We start from the raw sequence: 8607 nt of genomic DNA, 5'->3' as shown, positions 1-8607 counted from the left end.
TCCATCCATCCATCCATCCATCCATCCATCCATCCATCCATCCATCCGAGCTGATGTGTACTGCCCTGACAAGTTGCAAGTCCCTCACAGGACAAACAACCATTCACTCTATCATTCACCAACATACAAACTCCACACATGAAGGACCCAGGTCAGGAGGGGATCATGTGACTGTACTCTAACCACAACTCAGACGTGCTGCACTAAAAACACACCATTCAGGTTTAACCAGTAAAAAAGCCAACAGGTGATTTTATTGGCTTTCTGCAAAAATATAAGAAATTAGAATAAGACAAAGAGTATGAATGAAAAAGAAGCAGAGAAAGAGGTTGAGATTGATGAAGAGAAGGAGGAGGCCCAGAGCAAGAGTGATTGACGTGCAGTATAGAAAGAGAAAATCCACACTGAAGAGGAGGACCAACTTTATCAAATAAATCCATTCCAGATTTATCTATTTATAGAGATGGTGCCTAGACTAGACGTTGTTTTTTAACATTTTTCCCCTACAGAGTGCATTGAATTTATGTTTTTCTACATTTGTCAACACAAATGCTTACAGCAGTAAGAAAAACTAAATATATTATACACATTTTAGTTTCTCTCCCCTCCCCCCCGCCTTACTGTTATGCTTCACTTTGCTTGTCTTGAGACAGTTGTGTTTGGAAAAAAGGACAACATTAAGAAGCGTAAAGTTACTTTACTATATTCTGTTGGTCATTAGCAGCTTTCGGTGCTGGGGCAGTGGGTTTGTGGTCTTGTTTAAAAGGAATCATGCAGTGATGTGTAATGTATGTGGCTACAGAACAGTTTCTAGCTGATTACTGATCAATGAATCCACTGCACGTACTGTAACTGTGTCAGACTTGTCATCATGTTTTAATAAGAGTGGAACCCAAAGTGCAGACAGAAACTCAGAGAACTATGAGGTACAAAGAAATAAACTAATTTATTGAATAAGAAAATAAAAAAGGCTGACTAGGCAGCAAAAATACTTACAACCAAATGCGCTAGAAGACTCGAATATTAACATGAATGACTTGGGAGCACACTGCATGGACAAGAGAATGACAAAATGACACGTTTTAAAGGGACTCTAATGAGAAGACATGACAAACACCTGGCGAAGACAGATGAGGAACAGGTGAGGGTGGGAGGGGCAGGAGCTGAGCTACGAGAGGAAAACACTGGGGAAGCTGGAAACACAAGTAAACTCTTAAATCATTGAAAAACTAAATGCGGTACAAGAACCACAATTTCAATTCAGTTTATTTCTAAAGCGCTAAGTCACAACAGAAGTCGTCTCAGGGCACTGAACAGAAACATTCACATACATAAAAATCCATTATTAACGTTATTTATCCAAGGAAGCCTGCAGATTGTGTTGAATCTTCATTTCGTTGCCGTCTCCCATCCTTAGCAAGCAAGAGGACCAAAACACAAAATACACACAGATCCTGACACCTGAGTGCTGTGATGTTTTTTGTTCAGTGTTTGTTAAATTGTCTTTCAAAAATGTTGTACAGTTTGTACAGTGCAGATAATTCAAACATCGTTTAAAACATTTTGTGGATTTCTTGAACAAGTTCAAGGAAAAACGTCCGTATGGTCCTAAAATTAGCGGATGAGTTGGTCGACAAGGAAATGGCTATTTTGAGAACATCGCTAGGAACCTTGAGTCTTTGTGTGTGTGTGAAATTACATTGTTTGTGAGACAGTTCCATTGGCGTGTCTGTTGCCACCGGTGACCCTCAGATTCCCTCGTGTGTGACGTCATGTCACTTCCCCCTTTTGTTTCCTCACTCAAGAGGCTCTTTCTAAAAATGTCTTTTTGTTTAACGCTTCTCAATGGTCCTCTTCCCTCCTTTGCTCGGCAGCACAGTGTGTGTTTATACATTAATGGCACTCAGTATAACCTGTCCCCAAAACAGGAACTGTTGAGATGCAGATGAGGATGCTGGAGGAAGGGTGTTTTCCTCTTCACTTCGTACCTATACATATTTTCACAACACAATCAAAAGTGAGATGGTGAAGACATGCATGCCATACATTCTTAATTTAAAATGGCATGCACACTTTTAAACATCATGTACTTCCTCACTTCTACACAGGCTAACCTCTGGTTTTGATGAGAACATGGTGTTAGGACACAGTGCCTCTCGAGGCTCTTCAGGAACTGCTAATTTTATTCAGACAGGCGTAATATCGTGCTCTCTTTGGGTCAAAGTGACTACATCAAGATGTTGCATCTAGAGCACAGGGTAACTGTGTGAATTTGCAATGGGAGATTTCATAATTCAGGGTTGTTCAGTGGTTTAAATCTAGTAGACACTGGAAATACAAACTCTTGGACATTTATTTGAAATTCAGGGGGCGAGCACGTTTCCCTCTTCATGGGAGACTGGCTTTAGTCCAGGTTAATAAGTCACTTCCAGACATTGAAGTCCTCTGAAATTTATCTTTATTGCAGGGCTACAACAATAATAATGCACAGTGGTAATTCAAAGGCAGAATAATAAGATGCACCAGGCAGGAGAGCTGATAAGCTGACCTCATGGGACAGGCCCAGTCCAGCTGTCTATGGAAAAAGTGTTTATTTTGGACCATGTTTATCAGTTTCCAAATCAACCCATGTGACCATTTACAGTTTATCTGAGTGCCATGATCTCTTGTATTTGATTAAGTCTGCACTAATTAATGTTGACACATGGACAACGGATTTGTGTAAACTCCACTCAAATGAAACGTGTTTCTACGTCAAAGCTGATTCAGAAGTGTGTGATCAGTGCTGAGAGCAACAAACTTCATCTGGTGGAGGGATGGGACAGAAGCAAAAGAGGCACTCATTAAAGGTTTTCACATTTCCTAAACTTTATCCAGCAAAATAATAAATATTCCCATAAAATAACACCTTTGATGTTTCTTGAACTCTTTCTATGCTCCTTCCTCTACTTCTTCATCAAATCATTTCTGTGCACTCAACAGGGGATCCTGCCTTGGATCTCATCCTGAAACTCTATCCACATTAAGTGGTTTTCCAGTCAGCCATGCAAAGGGCACCATTGGTCTATTTACAGACCTATGAGGCCTATGATACCCTTTCCGGTATCACGGGTTTGAAATTGTTTTTTCAAAGACCGTGTCAGGAGTCAGGGAGGCACTTGATTCAGATCTCAACACGAATGTCGGTCCCACATCCAACTATCTCACAGAATGCAAAATGAGATTAGCATATGCTCAAAGGAATGAAAGGGAAGGAGGAGGACCACAGACAGTAAGACAGGAAGGACATGGGGAAAATGAAAATAAAAGCTGTTTTGAAGAAAAATCCCTGGAGGGCTTGACGTGCAAAACGAGATAAAGTGAATGCAGAGAAGAGGAAACGAGTTTGTTTATTCTGTCTTCGTTTGTTGCTTGAAGTTCTGTTCTAAAAGACAACTTGACTCATTGTTGAGGTTTTGCTGCACTTTGCATGAAACACTTACGGTCAGTATCCTAATGTGCCCCAGCCACACACACACACACACACAAAAGATCTCTTGATCAAACAATTTATCAACCCACTGAACTCAGATCAGTTTCTTGGGACCCCCACTAAGCCTCTGCTTGCCAGAGTGTCTTATCCCCTGGCTGTTTTGCACCCCTTTCCAAACTAAGCAGTTTGTGAAAGCAGAAGCCTGCACAACACCCCCCCCCCCCCCACCCACCCACATACAATCACGTACCTTTGGAGGGAAACATGCTGTGAGTTGGGCTGAGGATAAAGTCATTAAGTTAGAACTGAGCTGAAAAGGCCTGTGCAGCGACACAAACACTCATAAAGCTAACAGATGGCTCCAATACCCCCCAACTCCCATAAACACTCTCAGCTTTGATCCTTTCTGGGCAACAAAAGATGGACTAATGACTTAACAACAGAAACATGAAACACATTTTCTCACTCTTCTATAAAGTTTGCAAGGTTTTCTGAATCATGATTCAACTGAAAGGGGAAAAACAGAAAGATCCAGCAAAACATTCTCTGGCAGGATTTAGTGCATTAAGAACTGTCCTTATTCTTTACTTTCATAGCAACTCAACAGTTTGTCAATTGTGGGCTGCAAGATTTGTTTCAGAGCTGACTCTTTTGAAGGTGGGATTTACCAGATGTGGAACATCTGTCGGATTTGATGGTGAAACTGGGTTTCCAGTGGAGTGTGGCAGCAGCAGTGCCAGTGTGTTCATGAAATGTTGCCAGACACATCGGTATGGATTAGTTGTCAGAACTGGAAACAGGACATGCTGGTATCACACACGATCATGACCATGTCATGGAAACAACCTAGTGCAGATGTGATACTCGTAACAATAGCTAGGATAGATTTTCCAGGCAGCACCTCATCCTTGAGGAGTTGTGTCAGGGTAAGCGTTGATCAACTCACATTAGGAATGTGAAAAATGGAAGGGATTAATTTATGTATGAGTAGTACGACAGTAGCAACATCTTAATGGCCTTCTGTTGGAGAAAAATATTCTTGCTTTATCAACCTCAAAAAGAACCACACTCGACAGCAGGTGAAGATATTTAACTGGTATGTACAGTGCTTTGTGAAAGTATTCGGCCCCCTTGAACTTTTCAACCTTTTGCCACATTTCAGGCTTCAAACATAAAGATATAAAATTTTAATTTTTAGTGAAGAATCAACAACAAGTGGGACACAATCGTGAAGTGGAATGAAATTTATTGGACGTGTCAAACTTTTTTAACAAATAAAAACTGAAAAGTGGGGCGTGCAATATTATTCGGCCCCTTTACTTTCAGTGCAGCAAACTCACTCCAGAAGTTCAGTGAGGATCTATGAATGATCCAATGTTGTCCCAAATGACTGATGATGACAAATAGAATCCACCTGTGTGTAATCAAGTCTCCGTATAAATGTACCTGCTCTGTGATAGTTTCAGGGTTCTGTTCAAAGCGCAGAGAGCATCATGAAGACCAAGGAACACACCAGGCAGGTCTGAGATACTGTTGTGGAGGAGTTTAAAGCTGGATTTGGATACAAAAAGATTTCACAATCTTTAAGCATCCCAAGGAGCACTGTGCAAGCAATCATATTGAAATGGAAGGAGTATCAGATCACTGCAAATCTACCAAGACCCGGCCGTCCCTCTAAACTTTCATCTCGAACAAGGAGAAGACTGATCAGAGATGCAGCCAAGAGGCCCATGATCACTCTGGATGAACTGCAGAGATCTACAGCTGAGGTGGGAGAGTCTGTCCATAGGACAACAATCAGTTGTACACTGCACAAATCTGGCCTTTGTGGAAGAGTGGCAAGAAGAAAGCCATTTCTCAAAGATATCCATAAAAAGTGTTGTTTAAAGTTTGTCACAAGCACCTGGGAGACACACCAAACATGTGGAAGAAGGTGCTCTGGTCACATGAAACCAAAATCCAGCTGTTTGACCACAATGCAAAACGATATGTTTGGTGTAAAAGCAACACAGCTCATCACCCTGAACACACCATCCCCAGTGACAAACATGGTGGTGGCAGCATCATGGCTTGGGCCTGCTTTTTGTCAGCAGGGACAGGGAAGGTGGTCAGAATTGATGGGAAGATGGATGGGGCCAAATACAGGACCATTCTGGAAGAAAACCTGTTTGAGTCTTCAAGAGACCTGAGACTGGGACGGAGATTTATCTTCCAACAAGACAATGATCCAGAACATAAAGCCAAATCTACAATGGAATGGTTCACAAATAAACATATCCAGGTGTTGGAATGGCCAAGTCAAAGTCCAGACCTGAATCCAATCGAGAATCTGTGGAAAGAGCTGAAGACTGCTGTTCACAAACGCTCTCCATCAACCTCACTGAGCTTGAGCTGTTTTGCAGGAAGAATGGGCAGAATTTCAGTGTCTCCATGTGCAAAACTGATAGAGACATACCCCAAGAGACTTGCAGCTGGAACTGCAGCAAAAGGCGGCGCTACAAAGTATTAACACAAGGGGGCCGAATAATATTGCACGCCCCACTTTTCAGTTTTTTTATTTGTTAAAAAAGTTTGACACATTCAATAAATTTCATTCCACTTCACGATTGTGTCCCACTTATTGTTGATTCTTCACAAAAAGTTAAAATTTTATATCTTTATGTTTGAAGCCTGAAATGTGGCAAAAGGTTGAAAAGTTCAAGGGGGCCGAATACTTTCGCAAGGCACTGTGCATGCAAGGTCAGATTTTCAGGACATGTTATTCAGATATACAGGACACACACATGAAGACCAGTCACGAATGTCCTCAATGCTACGAGCTGTGTATGCAGTTGTTTTTGTACGCTTATCAGTTCAGCTGAGCTCACAGACTCGGAGAAGTTCTTGAAGCAATAGCTGCATGCTGTAGTCTCACCCATGTCCTCATCCAACTCTCTCTGCTAACTCAAACATATGGTTTATGGGCAGAGTTAACATTCTCAGCCATAATAGTTAGAGAATTTTTGGTCAAAGGTTATGGATGTTTTAACATCTTCACTAAAGGAGTTTTTTCAGATTTGCTGCAATCCATGTTCTAATAGGTTGCATAGGTAGGCTATGCACAGAGGGTCATCTTCAGTGTGACGGGGGCCTTAAGAACAATAAATTGCCTATTTACCATTAAAAACAAAAACACCACTATGGCTTTCCCCAACTTAAAAAATTCAAGTGCTCAAAATATTTTTTTGTTATTGTTTTATTCTGATTAAAATATTTGAATGGCTAATTAGTAAATATCAACATGTTCGACATTTTCTAGAAATCTGTTTAATATGTGTATATTTGTTTTGTCACAGTTAGCCGAGTTATCTCAACGCTCTGCTTTTCAACTTAGGTATTAGCATAAATAACTGTGAACAGGCTCAGACATTTAGCTTTGCATCTTTTGAATATTATAAACTCAGTTCTATTTTCCCCCAGTGGAATTAATCAGAAATCACTCAGATAATAGGAGCAATATCAAATCTGTGTTGTCCAGCACAAAAAGAAGTGACAATTTGTGTGAGTATGGGAGGGGATTTGAATAAATAACACTATTTTTTTTATCCAATAAAATGTACAAGATTGTATAATAAAATTCAAAAGGTAATGTAAATGCACATGACTGGTGTTCTGGTTTTTCTGTATTTGTGGGGTCTGAAATGTTTTTTTTTTTGTTGTAGAATTAGAAAGCTTTTTCTGAACCAGAATGACCTCAGCATCATTTTTTGAGGGTAGGGTAGATTATATTTATGGTTTGGATAAAAGATAAGTTTAGGCATTTTACTGTGATAATTAGTGTGGGGTCGTGGAAAAATTTATTAAAATTATGGCTCTCCGCAAACATGGAAAAAGTGTTGTGAATAATTGTGTGGTGAGAGGGAGTCGGTGATATTTAGGTGAAGGAGAGATGCTCCGAGGTCAGGAATCAGACGTCACTGCCTTGCTGGTGTTTGACAGAGAGGATGTCCTGTCAGCAGGTTGTTCACCTTCTGACGTGTGTGACAGAGATAGGCGCACCTGACCCCTGGGTATTTCTGATAAAATAAAATAAAATACTTTTTTTTAAAGTGTTTCCATCTCAACTTTCCTCTTTGTGTGTGGTGTTTTTGTTATTACTTGTGAATCAGTGTAAAAATGTTAACTATGAGAGAAAATATTTATAAAGTGTAACAAATGCTCAATAAAATAAGAAGGCCATTAGGAAAATAACTAACCTGTGGAATTAGAGTTTAATAACATAAATGCAAGAAGACAAGCACCATAAGCAGTTTGTAAGAAAGAATGCTTGTTTTTTTTTCCTTCACTTGACTACACCAGCTTGAAACCTCAAGAAAATATTTTGACAAATATTTTATATCTGCAGCGTGCTCTGCTCCAACTACATTAACGCAAAAAAACTCACCTGTTGTTGACAACAATAATCGGCTTATTTATGCTAATTCTGTCAGTTTCTTCCTGCTCTTGTTAATCTACAAACAGGAGCGATTCTAGAATCTGACTTTTAAGGGTGCTTAGCCTCCAGTGCTGACAATGACTCTTGGCTTGAACAACGCCGTGGCCAATGGCGTCAAAAGCATTTGTAATGTGGGGGTGATACACTGGTGGGGGGGTCTGGGGGGGTCCTCTCCCAGATAATTTTGAATAAAACAGACACCATTTCCTGCATTCTGGTGTATTTTAACGGGCTTCTAAACATCTACGTTTACCTACATAAGTAAACACTTGATTCAATAACTTTTTTAGAGTTAATGGCACAACAAGAAGTAGCGCTAAGCTAGTGGCATGCAATACAGACGCGGTAGCTAAGATGCTACAGACGTAGCACTCCGCTTTACATTACACAACCTAATAAACACTTTGTACAAAGTCAGTTTAGTGTTAACTGATCATAACAAATAAAGACTAAACTCATGCACATATATGTACATATAAAACACACAAAACTAGCTTTAAACATTAACCTTTAATTTAGCCATTAAGTGTACAATGTAATTATGACAAAAATGGAGGATTTACCTGCAGTTACCTTCATACAGATGAACATGTGGTACTTCCTGTTTATCACTGTTGTATTCAGCTGCTCATGAGGTCAGCCGCAGGGATTTTTCATCTTT

The sequence above is a fragment of the Nematolebias whitei genome, chromosome 3 (genome assembly GCF_014905685.2).
Source record: "Nematolebias whitei isolate Nwh7 chromosome 3, NemWhi1, whole genome shotgun sequence".
NCBI lineage: Eukaryota > Metazoa > Chordata > Actinopteri > Cyprinodontiformes > Rivulidae > Nematolebias > Nematolebias whitei.
Note: the sequence above shows the minus strand (reverse complement) of the source record.